This window comes from Arachis duranensis, chromosome 10 (genome assembly GCF_000817695.3).
Source record: "Arachis duranensis cultivar V14167 chromosome 10, aradu.V14167.gnm2.J7QH, whole genome shotgun sequence".
Lineage (NCBI taxonomy): Eukaryota > Viridiplantae > Streptophyta > Magnoliopsida > Fabales > Fabaceae > Arachis > Arachis duranensis.
In genome coordinates, this window is record NC_029781.3 from 8284629 (window position 1) to 8302658 (window position 18030).

General features: G+C 36.4%; 1 pseudogene; it reads right to left on the reverse strand.

Annotated features, from left to right (window-relative positions):
- Positions 1-13356: 13356 nt before the first annotated feature.
- LOC107468907 (glycine--tRNA ligase, mitochondrial 1-like) lies at positions 13357-17429 on the reverse strand (annotated as a pseudogene).
- Positions 17430-18030: the final 601 nt, after the last annotated feature.

Below are 18030 nucleotides of genomic sequence, written 5' to 3' on the forward strand. Positions count from 1 at the left end.
CTCCTTTCTCTCTTGAATTTTTTTCTTTACTCTGGGCCTTTGGCCCCATCATATACCAAAAACCAAGTATTTTTTTTGAGTGTTTTTTCAAAAAAAAAATTTAAGAGCTATATAGTTCCATACTCTTACCAAAAAAATATTTTAATATTTATTTAAAATTTATAGCCCAAAAATATTTTTAACAATTTTTTAAAAATCAAGTGTAAGGTCCCACATCGGTTGGTCCCACATCGGTTGGGAGGGAAAACGAAGCATGCCTTATAAGGGTGCGGATACTACTCTCTAGCTTGATGCGCTTTGAAGAGTGAGTGTGGGGGGCTTCGGCTATCATCCCTATCGTCAAAGGGAATACCGTGAGGCCTTGACAAAGTGCACAATATCGTGCTAGCGGGTGGTCTGGGCTGTTACAGATTGTATTAGAGCAGGATCCCATATCGTGTACCAGCGAGGGCGCTGGGCTCTCTTATGGGGTGGATTGTAAGGTCCAACATCGGTTGGGGATGGGAACGAAGCATGCCTTATAAGGGTGTGGATCCCTCTCCCTAGCATGACGCGTTTTGACGAGTGAGTGTGGGGGCTTCGGCTATCATCCCTAACGTCAAAGGCAAAACCGTGAGGTCTTGTGTGCCAAAGCAAAAAATAGCGTGCTAGCGGGTGGTCTGGGTTGTTATAGACAGCGACCATCCTTACCACAGTTTCGGTGATGCCGGAAGAAGCACGGCACGTCGAAGAAGTAAGACACATTGCTATGTTGAACGCCACTGAGATGCGGTGCCTAAAAATATGGAAGTAATATTTTTCTGAGAGAGACACTACTGGGGCATCCATTTTCTTACTCTCGAGGGTTTTTTTCTTTACTCTGGGCCTGTGGCCCCATCATATACCAGAAACCAAGTATTTTTTGAGTGTTTTTTCCAAAAAATTTTATGAGCTATATAGTTCCACACTCTTACCAAAAAGATATTTTAATATTTATTTAAAATATATAACCCAAAAATGTTTTTAACAATTTTTTAGAAATCAAGTGTAAAGTCCCATATCGGTTGGGAAGGCGAACGAAGCATACCTTATAAGGATGTAGATACCTCTCCCTAGCTTGACGCATTTTGATGAGTGAGTGTGGGAGGCTTCGACTATTATCCCCATCGTCAAAGGCAAAACCGTGAGGCATTGTGTGCGAAATCGGACAATATCGTGCTAGCAGGTTATATAGGCTATTACAGATGGTATCAGAGACGGAGCCTGGATCGATGTGCCAGCGAGGGTGCTGAGCTCCCTTAGGGGGTGGATTGTAAGGTCCCACATCAGTTGGAGAGGGGAACGAAGCATGCCTTATATGGGTGTGGATACCTCTCCCTAGCATGACGTATTTTGACGAGTGAGTGTGGGTGGCGGCTATTATCCCTAACGTCAAAGGCAAAACCGTGAGGGCTTATGTGCCAAAGTGGACAACAGCTTGCTAGCGGGTGGTCTGGACTGTTATAGACAACGACCATCCTTGCCATAGTTCCGGTGATGCCAGAAGAAGCAGGGCACGTCGAAGAAGCAAGAAACGTCGCTATGTTGAATGCCACTGAGATGCGGGGCCTAAACACATAGTAGTAATATTTTTCAGAGAGAGACACTAGTGGGGCATCCATCTTCTTCCTCTCTAGGATTTTTTTCTTTACTATGGGGTTGTGGCCACATCATATACCAAAAACCAATTATTTTTTTGAGCGTTTTTTCCAAAAAACTTTACGAGCTATATAGTTCCATACTCTTACCAAAAAAATATTTTAATATTTATTTAAAATATAAAGCCGAAATTTTTTTTAACAATTTTTTAAAAATCATGTGTAAGGTCTGACATCGGTTGGGAAGGGAAATGAAGCATGCCTTATAAGGGTGTGGATACCTCTCCCTAATTTGACACGTTTTGACGAGTGAGTGTGGGGGGTTTCGGCTATCGTCAAAGGGAAAGTCATGAGGCCTTGTGTGCCAAAGCGGACAATATCGTGCTCGTGGGTGGTCTTGGCTGTTACAGATAGTATCAGAGTCGGAGCCCGGATCGATGTGCCAGCGATTGCGTTGGGCTCCCTTAGGTGGTGGACTGTAAGGTTCCACATCGGTTGGGGAGGGGAACGAAGTATGCCTTATAAGGGTGTGGATACCTTTCCCTTGCATGACGCGTTTTGACGAGTGAGTGTTGGAGGCTTCGGCTATCATCCCTATCGTCAACAGCAAAACCGTGAGGCCTTGTGTGTCAAAGTGAACAATATCGTGATAGCGGGTGGTCTGGGTTGTTACAGACGGCGACCCTCCTTGCAATAGTTCCGGCGATGCCAGAAGAAGCAGGGCACGTTGAAGAAGCAAGACACGTCGCTATGTTGAACACCACTGAGATGCGGGTCCTAAACACATGTAAGTAATATTTTTTCTGAGAGAGACACTTCTGGGGCATCCATCTTCTTCCTCTCTATGGTTTTTTTCTTTACTCTGGGCCTATGGCCCATCATATACCAAAAACCAATTATTTTTTTGAGAGTTTTGTCCAAAAAACTTTACGAGCTATATAGTTCCATACTCTTACCAAATTTTTTTTAATATTTATTTAAAACATAAAGCCCAAAAATGTTTTTAACAATTTTTTAAAAATCAAGTGTAAAGTCTCATATCCGTTGGGAAGGCGAACGAAGCATACCTTATAAGGGTGTGGATACCTCTCCCTAACTTGACGCATTTTGATGAGTGAGTGTGGGGGGCTTCGGCTATCATCCATATCGTCAAAGGCAAAACTGTGAGGCCTTGTGTGCGAAATCGGACAATATCGTGCTAGCAGGTGATTTAGGCTATTACAGATGGTATCAGAGACGGAGCCCGGATCGATGTGCCAGCGAGGGTGCTGAGCTCCTTTAGGGGGTGCATCGTAAGGTCCCACATCGGTTGGAGAGGGGAACGAAGCATACCTTATAAGGGTGTGGATACCTCTCCCTAGCATGACGTATTTTGACGAGTGAGTGTGGGGAGTTTCGGTTATCATCCCTATTGTCAAAGATAAAACCGTGAGGTCTTGTGTGCCAAAGCGGACAGTATCGTGCTAGCGAGTGGTCTGGGTTGTCACAGACAGTGATCATGCTTGCCACAGTTCCGGTGATGCTGGAAGAAGCAGGGCACGTCGAAGAAGCAAGACACGTCGCTATGTTGAACACCATTGAGATGCGGGGCCTAAACACATAGAAGTAATATTTTTTTGAGAGAGACATTACTGGGGCATCCATCTTCTTCCTCTCTAAGGTTTTTTTCTTTACCCTGGGCTTGTGGGCCCATCATATACCGAAAACTAAGTATTTTTTTAGTGTTTTTTCCAAAAAACTTTATGAGCTATATAGTTCTATACTATTACCAAAAAAATATTTTATTTAATTAAAATATATAGCCCAAAAATATTTTAAACAATTTTTTAGAAATCAAGTGTAACGTCCCACATCAGTTGGAAAGGAAAATGAAGTATGCCTTATAAGGGTGTGGATACCTCTCCCTAACTTGACGCGTTTTGACGAGTGAATGTGGGGGGTTTCAGCTATCATCCCTATCGTGAAAGGCAAAACCGTGAGGCATTGTGTTCCAAAATGGACAATATCGTACTAGCGAGTGGTCTGGGCTGTTACAGATGGTATCAGAGTCGGAGCCCAGATTGATGTGCCAGCGAGGGCGCTGGGCTCCCTTAGGGGGTGGATTATAAGGTCCCACATCGGTTGGAGAGGGGAACGAAGCATGCCTTATAAAGGTGTGGATACCTCTCCGTAGCATGACGCATTTTGATGAGTGAGTGTGGGGTCCTCAGCTATCATCCCTATCGTCAAAGGCAAAATCGTGACGCCTTGTGTGCCAAAGCGAACAGTATCGTGCTAGCGGGTGGTCTGAGCTGTTATAAATAGTATTTGTAAGGTCCCACATCAGTTGGGGAGGGGAACGAATCATGCCTTTTAAGGGTGTGGATACCTCTCCCTAGCATGACGCGTTTTGACGAGTGAGTGTAGGGGTTTCAACTATCATCCCTATCGTCAAAGGCAAAACCGTGAGGTCTTGTGCGCCAAAACGGACAATATATCTACCCCTAAAGGAAGCCCAGCGCCCTCGCTGGCACATCATTCCGAACTCTGGCTCTGATACCATCTATAACAGCCCAGACCACTCACTAGCACGATATTGTCCGCTTTGTCACACAAGGCCTCATGGTTTTGCCTTTGACGATAGGTGTGATAGCCGAAGCCCCGTACACTCACTCGTCAAAATGCGTCATGCTAGGGATGGGTGTCCACACCCTTATAAGGCATACTTCGTTCCCCTCCCCAACCGATGTGAGACCGTACACCGTCAACAGTAGTGTCTTATTTAATCCCGCCAACTTGAGCTGTTATCTTCACCTAATTCCTCCTTCAAATTCAGCTCAATTCATTCCCCCAATTCTTTGCTAAAACAATCCGTCAACCTGTGCAATATGCTTTATTCTTGTTTTGGACACATATAACAGAATAGGATTGGGGATGATTTGCCGGCCCTACTCCTTACCCTCCTCACCCTCCTCACCCAACTCCTTCCTGATCAGAAAAATTAGAAGCCTTAAACAGAGCATGAGCATGCTGACTCTATATAAGATAATGAAAGAATCTATTATGAATACATGTCACGGAAAAAATCCCTTCCTTTCACAGAAAAGAAATAAACTCTTTGACCTCTCCCTCCTTACTCTAGGTTGCGCTGATCTCTGCATTAGTGTCAGTTGTGTGTTTGATTTTTCCGGGCGGTGAAGCGATATTGGAGGGTTCGGATCAACATAAATATTGTGATATTTTATTCATTGCAAAGTAATTTAGTACCCACAGATTATATATTAATACATACTTAAAAATTGAGCTCGGAATGTGTATAATATTTTTACTTCAAAAAGATTACTCGAATTCGTATTCTAAATTCAATCTCACGAAAAATAATTTCATACAAATTTTTAGATACAATTGACTTAATAGGAATTAACACTCTAAACTTTATATTAACACTAAATAAGAGAAACAATGGGTAAACTTCAAACCAAATAACATTCTAAAAAGCATTTCAAGAACAAAATATCATTAACTATTTATGCAAAAATACTCAAACATGAACTCGTATTTTACGTTTAATTCAAATGATTAGATGATACCCAGTTAGACGTGTGTGGTTGTATTCCATACCAAATTTACTGTTTAAACTAGTGCTCTAAATCTAAACTAAAATGACTAATTTAAAATAGTGCCCTCGAACAAATTAATAATTATTTCATTTGTGATGATAATTGTGAAATAGATTTCTACATGATCAGATTACAAGATGCTTTAATATTTGATTATATAAACAAAGTTTTATAACTTTTCACGCTGTCCTTTACTTCTACTTTATTTTTTTCTTGGCACCAAATATAATATTATCTAAATACGTCACACGATGCAATAATTTGTCCTCAAAGGGGAAGACCGTAATCCATTAAGCACTTTTGAATGAAATATCGATACCTTCTTCGTGGATAATAAAAGAACAGCCATGCTAGGATACAACACTTGGAGACATGTATACCTTTCAACATCATGTTAATGTGTGAACACTCATAGAAATGACAGGAAAAAATGTAACCAGACATAAGGGATCAAACTAGATTGAAGTCCGTTTTGCATAAGTTATACATGAGACAATATTCTTATGGATATAATATAAAGATAGGCATTATGTCAATATAGAGTTCATCACATCGTTCTTAACTTACACACATAGCTTACATAAACATAGTCACAATGACACCCATGCTTGATATTGTAAATACCACCCTAACTTAGCATACACACCAGACATAAGTAATATAATCAAAAGGATTTGGTTTTATCCACTGTCATTGCAAAAGGATAATGTGTTGATATGGGTGCTCCTGCCATAGTGGAGGGACCACTCATTTCCACACTTTACCACCCAATTAAGATCAGCTACAGTTCTTGGCTATATACATAGCATACCTTACTAACATATTTTACAAACCATTATAATCGTTCGCAATACATGCACATACGGGATGGCCATGTTGCATGCGTCCATGGCCATAGAGTCTAGTCATGAGCATGCATGAGAGCGCGCCACAACTTTTCTACCTCCTGATCCACAACTTGCTTCTTCTGGTTCTAGTAAGACAAGATGATACTTGTTATAGTTTTCATTCTCACCTTTTCACTCATCATGACACCATGCCTCCCAAGGTCAAGTAACCCGTCATTCAGCAGCCAGTAAAAGCACCACACAGCGGAATCGCTCCTGGTTTAGAATTTCACAACTTGTTAGACAAATTACTAGTTTGGCAATAATATCATTACATGTAATACTCAATCACTAAAGAAATCATTAAAGCACCTATCTGGTAGGCTGGGCACTCCATTGGGATAATTAATGGGTCCCCAAGTTGTAGGATTCGGTGAGACCTCTCTGAAACTGCCAGCATTCTACTCTTACTTGAAAATTTGAGATAAGGTTATCATCTACATAAAACACAGTCCCACAGTAGCTTGCTTAGCAAAGTAGTTATACACCACATGGAAATCACAAGGTCATTAGAAAACTATGGAAAAGGGCATGGCACTCATGGTTGTGTGCATGTTGCGCTCTCTACGCTCTATGTTTTCATCGGTTTTGGTAATATCCAACGAGTAAACATTGCCTTGTTTTACGTGGACCACCATAATTTACCATGAATGATTAGGTTCACATATGAGGATTATTACCTGCCATGTACACAAAATGCGGAATTACCACATCCTCCTACCACCCCAACATTACAGAATCCAAATGTGAAAGCAAAGTTCTTTAAGTTATACCTTCTCCAACTTAGTTGTGGTAGGCATCCAACGACACAGGTATTTTTTTACTATGACATCAATGAGCCTCAACTGAATGACATCAACAGTGAAGGGACTCGGGAGGAACCAAAAGCAAATGAGAGTGTCTCTTGATGCTCTCAGAGAAGCAAACACAACAACAATGTTCACAATCTGCCATAAAAAATATTAGGAAGCCATTAACCAACAACAAGATACTAGTCATCACCAACAAAGTACCTAAATAAGCCTGTTATTTCTATTTAGCTGGAATCACTTACATCAGAATCTGGAACAAATTTTGGGTTAAAAAATGGAACATGCCCCTAGCGACCTCCAACTCATAAAATTTGAAGAGTACCTCACTGCAGCATAATGGAGTTAATTATATTACTCATAACGGGTTTGGCTTTATAGACTGGCAATCAGAGAATTAAAATAATAGAAAATTTTGGAGGAACTTACTTAAGATCATCTGTCTTAGCATAGACGTAAGTAGCGATGCGGCATTCTTCATAAGTTAGATCCATATCAGCAGTTGGGTCGAAGACCATCTCATGGCTCTACAATCAACAAAAATATTGCAACGAATCATAGACCGTACTTACACCTATGTTATTAAGGTATGCACATTTTTCATTTTTTACCATGGGTATGAAAAAGATAGGGGACTCAAGCCTTGAGATGAGTCTAGGACGCCTGACCCCTCTCCCACCCTTACTCGGTCAAGTTATCGAATTTTTTCGCTGACTCTGGTTAGATTGGATTTGTAGCTTCCACGGTAGCTATCAGATAATGGGGCTGGTCTGAGAAAGAAACTGCTTGGTCCACTTTAGGTATCTTGTTTGCACGCAAGGGTGTAGCTGAATGCGAGAACACCTCACAGACGACACTTGTGTAATCAAGTTGTTCAAAACCTGGGAAGTCATTAAATGCCTGCATGATCTGCTAATAAATTAGCTTAAATCAAGTGATAGAGGTATCGTAGTCAAAATTATGTGAGACAACTGGAAGACATGGAGAAAACTTGGGAGTTATATGTGTACACCTTATCAGTCGACCATTACTCGGTGCAGGGGTGCAATATGTTCCCACCGAGGCTCAGCTTAGGTGTGCCAACTTCCCAATGCATCATAGTCCCAAATTGCAGCCCCATGCACCTACCACTAACAACCGGAGGTGGGGTAGAGAGGTTCTCATCGACGACAATGTCATCATCATAACCAGGGAAGTTGGGGATTATCACATTCCACATGTATCCGGAATCGTTTTCGATAATACCCTTCCTTTTGTCAGCTACATTGGTCAAGTGGATGTAGGTTTAGTTTTTCTGATCCCTTTGACCTATTGTGGCAGTGGTTCCCTTGTCAGGGTAGGCATGTAGTTGTCCAACACCGTGATTGTTTCCCGCAAAGCCTGTGACAGCAGTGGTGGTTCCTGAAGTCACAATTAACGGGGTCACACCGCTTGAGTTTCGCACCTTCACCAAACGCTGAAGTTCACCCAGGTTTGCCTCCAGAGTAAGTGATCTAGATTCGATCCTCTGCACGCAAAAAAAAAAACTTTTCTTAATGGGTTCCACTAATTTTAATGGTACAAGGCACGAAGAAGACATATGTATTTGAGAGTGAACATGTTCACAGAAGACACCAATACTTCATGAAGACTTCCTTGGGTTGGCTTTCATAAAAATTTAGTTCAACTTAAAACGGGCCCTTCAAGGTCAGACTCCCATATCATGTACACTACATGTATTGGGACCCAAATGTTGACCAAAATTTATCCTAAAGTTCAAAACTTTTATGCCACCCCTATGTACACTTTATGGATAATCACCGTTTATATTTTGTTTTACCCAAACCCCATTGACCTTATTAAAACAAGTAATCAAACAATGGAGTAGGGCATGAACCTCAACTGCAACCCAGATGCTCTAGAGAACGTCGGAGATGACACCGGCTCTGCCCTATTGACCCTCACTAGTAGTTGTAACTCCCTCAAATGGTTGCTATGTTAAACAAATCACACATAAAAGGTCTTAGGTCCATTACTGAAACAACATCTTCTACAAAAACAACAAATCAATACGGGTTTCCAAGGGTTTACGATTCTCACCGCATTGACTGGCAACTCTAGGTTGACGTCGATGCTTCCAACGTCGGGAGATGATTGTGCATTGGTCAGGCACTGAGTCGAGGGAACCAGCTTAAAGAAAAGAAAGAGAACATTAGTTCAGAATAAACATTTGCATCTTGTTGGGAGTGGGAGCGCCAAATAAGAATCACTATTTGGTTAGAGAAGGTACCCATTTTTTTCTTCTGGGAGCTGATAATCGGTCGACACAACTTGTTTCTTCCATTACTGATGACATAGTCAGAAATACAGCATCAGAAGTTAGGAACTAGAGAATGGGGAGAAGATATGAAGTATGCGAATGTGGAGGTGCAATGTGGGATCTTTATATAAGCAAGTTTTGCTCCGTGCACCATGTAAAGCATTTTCTTTTCCGGACAAGACGTGTACGGCAGAGCATGGCCCACAGATAGGGTGTGATGACTGTGATCCGATCTGCAACCGCTATACTTTGCTCCGTGCCCACTAGACCCGGCAAATATCATTTTCTCTCTTCCCATGAAAAGTGGGATTTCATTCCCACCATCGACGAGGTCGGGCAGATTGAAAATTGGGTTGCCAGTGTTGCCTTATATAACTCCTCTCTACATTTGTAATGATTATCCTATTTTTGAAGGACACATCACGCCATTTATGCAGCAGATGAAATTTGCCCAAGATTTGCTACCTGCCCTCCTACAATAGAGAGGTTGCTTTTGGCGTTAACCCAGTCATTAATGGTAATTTTTGCCGTCGACTGCTCTTCACACCTGCATTAACCACATCTACATTGACGTGTCTGTACTACAACCCATGTATGAAGATAAATCCGAATGAAATAATAATGAATTAGGAGTTTTTTTAGTTTGTGCAACATTCTCTTTTGGCAAAATAAAGAAACTGATGTCAAGATAAACTAAAGATAAAACACCATTTGAAAAAAAAAAACAAAAAATAACATATCAATCGAGAAAAGACAAAAGTTAAAAGTTAGTGAAATTTATGTAAAAAATAAATTCCATATAATCTTATTTTATTTAAAAATATAAATATTATACCTAAATGTATTTGAATTTAATTTCCAAAAATTTGAAATTTATTTTTATAATTCAAAAACAAAACTTAACTTCATATTGTCTACCTTCTTATATTTGTGCTAGCGAAATAGAAATGTAGACTGATTTTCCGCGCTCGCAAAGTTTGTCATTTCTCACCGCAGGCAATGGACAACAACAACAACAACAACAACAACAACAACAACAACAACAATAATAATAATAATATTTGAGGCAGGTAATAATTATAATAATGCTAACAGTGAATATAATAGTTATGAATAAAAATAATAATAATATTTAAATTAACAATAATAATAACAATACTGTTTAAATTAACAATAATAATATTAAACTATAACAAAATAAAATATCACTATAAAATATATTGACATTTTTAACTAACTATGTAAAAATATAATGCTCATCTATCCGATTAAAATTTTTTTCGACAAATGTTCCACTCAACTTAGCATACATATTATTGAATTATTCCTACACGCTTTATTGTTGATTTTGTTTTTGAAACTGAAAAATATATTGTGTTATTCATTGGTTTGGATAAAGTGAGTATTTATTTTATTGTTGAAATAAGAAATCGGAAGGTCCAACTTGATAATAAAATTTGTCAAATACACAAATCTAACTCTCAGATTTGAAATTCAAAAAAAAATAGAATTAAACACAAATTTGACTCTCAAATTTGTGAAATCTGACCCTTAGATTTTTGCTTTTTAAATCTGACTCTCTGATTTCTTTTACTTCACTTCCATAATTTTATGATATACTCCTCATTTCCATAATACAAAAAAATACACCTTGTTCTCCAATACTAAAAATAAAAAGCGTTTATCTTCAACATAAGTTTTTGGCACGCTAAATTGATGTAATCATGTCAAACTTCACAGCTTACTACCATCTTAAATCTAACATTAGCCTAATAAAATACTGACAAAGTGTGAAGTAATCATGTTTTAGCCAAACATTCATACCAAAGTCTAATCTAACAATACTAACGCTTCGTTGGGTAAAACTTTTTAGAGAGGTAGGTGTTTAGTAAATTAAGGTAGTGTTTGGGAGACTGAGACTGAAAGACAGAAACTAAAATAAATTTCGGTATTGTGTTTAATATAAAAGTGTAAAAGACTGAGTTATGTCTTAGTATTTATTTAGTTCAAAATAAAAACAAATACTAAAATAAATAAAACGACTAAACTGCCCTTGCGATAACCAGATATTTCAACAGGAAAATACTCTTAATCTTCAAGCCACGTACTAAAAATTCAAATTCAGATCAACCAATCAATTGTATAAATTCATACAAAAACAACACATAAATCAATCAATCAATTTTATGAATCTATTCAAAGTCAAAGAAGAGTAGAGAAGCCATAAACAATCAATACAGAAACGCAAAGAAGAACAAAAAAGATTGTAAAAGATAACTTCGATGAGCTACTTTCGAAAAATAAAGATTTTACTAAACCATGCCTAAGTAATCCGTCTTTCTGTTTGCCTTAAATTAATTACAATAAAAAGAATCTAAATTACTCCTTGCTTAACATGTATTACTCCGTGTTTAATATTCGTAAAAATACAACCACTTTTAGATTGAAGTTTGTAAATGAAAGCTTACGTAAAATTGATTTTGTAAAATTTAATTTCATTCAAATTGAATTGGTATTAATGTGATTTATATTTGACAACTTTTACATTAACATCTATTGTAATCAGCTAAACATTGTTTGGACTATATTATTCAAAATTTCTTTTAGATAAAAGAAAAACTAAAAAAAATTAATTTAAATAATTATTTTATTTTATCTTATCATTTTAATTTAGATAGTTAAATAAATTTGATTCATCAATTTTATAATAAAAATTAATATTTATTTATTAAATTAAAAATAACATATACTGATTGACAAAATATACTTTATATCAGAAACAAAAATCAAAAATCACATATAAATAATATATCAAAATATATTTTATTAAATTATATTATTCATAATTTTTCTATTACTCTCACTACTATTTTATTTAGTTTTATTTTAGATTGTAAATTTCTTTTATTTATAACTCTATATATTGTTCGTATAGTTAATTTTTTACTTATTTTATCTTTTTTAGTGGGATCAACAATTTATGTTATAACAAAATTACAATAATAAACATAGTATACAACAGTTATACTTATAAATTTTAATAGAGTCAAACAAAAAACAAAAATATCTTACACAAAACATAATTAAAATACAATAAAAAATAGAATAAAAGAACTCATATAAAAAAAATCAAAATTCTATTAAAAATATAATTATATATACGAAAGATCTGAGTAATAAAGAGACTACAAAAATAAAAATAAAAAAACAGAGTTTGTAGAAAAAAATAATTTTAATCAACTGATTGCCGAACCTAATTTTTTAATTACACAAAATACAACTTTTTGTTTCACGTGAACACAAATTTAAGATGTAAAATTACATCTGTCTCTAGAAGAGAAAAAAATAACCAAACACAAAAAATAAGCATTCAAAAAAGATAACCATTTTTTCGCCTTAATATCTCCAACTAACCATTTTTTCCCAATTGTTTATGATATTGACTTAGGGATTCAAAAATTTTTAACTACGAACAAATACTATACTTATATTATAATAGAAATTTTTATTATTATAAAATATAATCAAATTTCAAATTATTTGACTAATACATTAATTTTAAAGAACATAATCTAAAATGATAAAATATTATTTGAAATTTCTTTATTTGTTATTTTATATTTAAAAAAAGTATAAAANATGTGAATTTGTTATCTTAATTTAAATTTGATTAGAACACCATTTTTTATTTTTCCAATCTCTTTTCTTTAAAGATGCATAATCGTTTTTTTTTATATATACTAATAAATAATCATTAAAATAAATTTATCTTCATATAATTACAAAATCAAAGTAAAGAATTCTTTCAACTATATATAATTGTCAAAATAAAAGTTAACTTTAACAAAAGAAATATCAATAAATAAACATGTCATTTCTAGTTTTAAACAATTTAAAAAAAAATAATAACAAATTCTATTTAAGTTTGATCATTCATATTTAAATTGTATATATATCTAATAAAGAGTTATCAACTTAATTAGTTGGTTTTAAAAGTTGAATTAAAAAACTCTATTGAATAAAATTGAAATAACCATATCACTTCTGATTATAAATACTAAATATAATTTTTTTAAATTTTTTTGTCCTTTTCTAATTATCTCATAGTAACCTATGTTTAATCTTCCATAAATAACATCCTTCAAAAACCTATTGTAACAGTGATCTCAATTAAAATATTCCTAGCACAACTCATTAAAATAAATTAATTGAATAAACTTACATCAATATGATAAACTTAACCCCTTTTTTTGTATTATTATCAACTCTTTATATTTTTGGGTGATATAAGACAATCTTAACTAACTTTCTAGGCCACAAAAAAATTTATACTCTAATGTTAAAGAAGAGCTCCATTACTTCGGCCCAATCCACACAAACCTAGGCAATTAATGCTAAGGCATTCTCCACTAAATAGCTAGCTGAAACAAAAGCCGTTCATACTTCATAAGCCACGCTGACAACCATATAACCAAAGGTTAGAAACAACATTTCGAACCTTTCTTCTTGGGTTAACAGAGCAGCAGGACAGCTCTCACTGTATTCTACATGTTAACATCCTCACATGAAGAATTTCTATGTACATCGCCATCTTTCATATATTTAATTTATTATTTGGATGGAAAAATTTCACATGTATCATACCACATTACTGGTACATTGCTATTCCAAGTACGAACAATTTTTAAGTTAATCATTTATTTTCTAGCAACTGTGGCAATTACTAAAGGATCCTTGTAATGATTGCCGAAAAGACAAAAAGGCTAATAAGTCTAATATTAAGTAGCGCCTATGATGGTACGATGAAATTAAGCCAATCTTGCTTGTGGACGGCTTAAAGTTGTTGAGCAGGCTGTGGAGGATGGGCTGCTGATGTGCGATATTTTGTCGGTCTATAATTTTACCAATAAATTCCGTCTTGAGTATAGTCTAAACCAACAAGCTATCCCATACCAAATTTAGAAAATGTATCACCACAATTCAAAATTAATAACCGGGAGTAGAATTTCGAGTCGTTCTCCCTAGGAGTTGCCCTAAGATGCACATCATTGGTTAGGAGTTCTCTTGGTATTTTGGAGTTGAATACAAGAAAAGTAAATGAGCATGAATTAAAACAATGAGAAACTAACAATTGGAATAAGGAAACCAAGAAATTAAACTAATAAGGATGAATGACAATCAATCAATGTAAAATCCTTGGCTAGGGGTGAGAATTGGAATTCCTCTCATCATTGCTTCCATCAATTGTGACAATAATTGGCTATTGCTCCACTAAGTTAACCTCTAACTATGAAAAAAAGTCAAGTAAAGATAATCAATTTGAATCCACAAGTTCTAGTCAAATCCTAAGGAAAGACTAGCTTTAGTAGTATTCAAATCGACTAGCAATTTCCAATTGTTAATCAACAAAAGACTTTGACAATTTAAGTGTCTCCAATTACCCAACCCCCAAGCCAAGAGTGAAAATATACTCCATAACTACAATTGACATTTTATCAAACACTTGGTAAGCAATAATGAAAGACACTGTGAAATTGAGAAGAAAAATTAAATTAAAGCTATCTACTACAAACAACTAACATCAATCAAACACTATTAATGTTAAAATGTACCTCCACTTTCTTAGGCTCTGAAAATTTTTCATGAGCCACCAATGGAACCCCACTTTTATCCTGAAATATCAAATAAAAAGTTGCAATTAGAATGAAACAAAAACAAACCACAGGCGTATAATAATATGCTAAAAGATTTATTTAGTGATCATGATATTACAACAAAGGGTAAAATATAGTATACAGTATGACCCATTAAGTATAGCCACTTCTAAACTTACTGCCCTTCCAGCTTTTTGCGATCATTAAAGCCCCATGTAAGTTGTTCAAAGTTGAAAGTTCTGCTTTATTAATTAAATGCACAGTAAGCACTAGACAGTCAAAAACGAAACTTCAAGAGTAGAATAAGTGATAGATCAAACAGTTTATCGTGTAATGGTAAAACAAAGGGGGGAAATGACTTTTTCAATGACAAAAATGTATTTTACTCAACAATATGCCGACGTCAACAAAAGCACATGAATTATAGTTATAGTATACACATCAAATTTCCTTAATCTTGTAGTTAACATACAGAATTTGAATTGTACCAACCACCAAAGTTGCCATCCTATTAATCTATTAGAACTGCATCTTAGTTTAATAATGATATCACCCAGAGAATGTTACTTAATGGTCATTACCGAGTGAGCATGCAAATCATATACAAACCTATCTGCAATGCCAACACACTCAATCCAACCGTAAGATCACTCAATCTCAGCATCCCAGCAGTCAGCAACATAATGGGCCATTTCATTAGCAAGGTGTTGCCTAAATCGTAACTGGTCTTTGTCTATACCAAGACGTGTCAAGAAAAGATATTACTCTACCGATGAAATAACCAAGAGTTTCATTGTTGACAATTCCCTGATAATAAAATAATAATAAAGAATTGGAAAAAAGAATCATAAAACATAATAGAAGATTACTGGAAATCAGGGCAGAAGAAAACTAGAAAGCTTGAACTCATCATAGCTCAAACTGACCTTTGACACAGCTTCGCCGAGGCGAATTCTCTTTGCGGATTGACCAGACATTTGTTCTTCCCTTTCAGCAACCTCTTTGTACTTTGGATGAGATTTATCTTCTGGATCAACAAAGTGCTCAATTTCTGCCAATGTAAATTCACAGACTCTAAGAAGGCCTTGTCGGGGAGATATCTACACATCTACACATAGACAATAACCAAGAATAAGAAAAGGTTATAAACCTGTCATCACATTAAAGAATAATGTAACAAATTCAAAGAGAAACATCTAGGCGTTTGTAAAGAAAAAAAAGGCAACAATTACCAACCTCATTTCTGAATGCCTGCCTGATTTGGGCTGCAGCAAATGGGAGTTTGTTTCCATTGTAATAGTACAAATCTTTGAAATTCACAAATATTCCCTGTGCAGTTTCAGGACACATATAGCTGCCACATTTGATCAAGAGATAAACGTCTGCACCACAGTAAATTTGTAGAAAATAGCACATGCTTTGACGGGAAATTTACTTACCCAGGACTCAAGCCAGATGGACCAATAGATATCTGGAACATCAAATTGAACGGATAAAGTTCAGATAGTGTATTTTTGGTTTCAAGAGCTAAAATTCTATACTCCTTAATCTTAGCACCAAGTGCTTCAGCAGAGAGATCATCTAAGGTTGCCAAGACATGTTTAACCTCCGCATCCTTCTCGGATGACATCGTGAGGTCCTTCTGCAGCTTCTCATTGCAAAAGTCCTTAAGCAAGTGGTCGGCATGGTAACATGTTCCTGTCTTCTCATCCTTAACCATGAGGTCCGTAAACTTATCCACATGACCTGAAGCCTTGAGGACAACCTCAGGTGTCACGCAGGGGCAGTCAACTTCCAACATATTCTCCTCAAGAACAAAATACTGCCAAATATAGAGTAAAACAACACAACACAAAACATAAACCTCTCAACAATGAAACCATAAGCACATCCATTTCTATTTCTATTTTAAGCGTGCGAGAACTTAATCATCTGAAAGCTCAAGTAACAAAGCTAATATCATAACCATACCGATTAACTTTGTAACTACATGCATGTGTCAATCAGCAACCTCAAATAAGTGAAATAACTCAAGTCTCACTCAATTCCTTCTACAATACACAACATGAAAATTTTATAACCAAAACCGAAATTCGAAAGCCCTAAGTTTTCAATTAAATTAAATCAGTTATTGAACAAATTGTGGATACCTGGTACCAGAAGGCGAGAACATTGGACTTGACAGTGCATCCGGGAGGGCCGTAGTCATAGAGGCCGGCCACACCGCGGTAGATCTTGAACGATGGGATGTAGAAAAGGCGGCGCTCCAGCGTGTTGATAGTTGCCTGACGAAATGCCTCCCTGCTTGGTCCATCATCGGCGGAGAGGATTGACTGGAGCTAGTGCTCGACGTCGATCTTCTCAAGCCTGAGTGCGTTGAGTGACTGGACGGTGGCATCGATGTCAGACTTGGGTGCTGCGGCGGCCTTGAGTGCATGGACAGCATTTCCCTGAGCCTCGACGGTAGATTGCTTTTCGATGAGGGCCTTGTGGAGCGATTCTTCAGTGGCAGCCATTGCAGAAGAAGTTAAAGAGAAGAGTGAGTGTTATGTGAGTGGGAACGAAGCATCATGCCACATTAAATTTTAGAATGTTAGATTTAACGGTATTTATATAGTTTTTTGGAGTGTTTGGGAATGTTCTAGATAGTTCCGAAATATTCTAGAATGTCCTTGAAAGTTCTAGAAGACTTTGGAAGGTCATAGAGTATTCTAAAAGAGTGTAAATGTATATAGGAATATAAAGAGCAGTATGGAAGAATTTAGAAGTATTTAAAAAATTGTAGTAAGATAGATATTTGTAATGAAAGTTCTAGATGATTAATCTGGACCGTTGATTAGATTTAATCCTGACCATCTATTAAGGAGGTAAATGGCTATAAATAGGATGTGTGAGTCATGTGTGAGTCATTTATAACAAACACTTGAACAATAAAGTGTTCTTTCCACCACAACTTCTATTCTCTTGTATTCTCTTATGTTCTTATCTTTCTTGCTAAATCCGAGTGTCGGTACGGTAGCGTTAGAGTATGTCCAAGGCCGTGATAATTTGGCATCAAAGTAAGGTTCGAGAGGGAGCACAAGTAGTTTGTGGGTATAGTTTCTAGTGTAATCATTGAGCATGTTGAGTCTCAAAGGAGAAGGGACACTATTCCTTCTCAATGGGG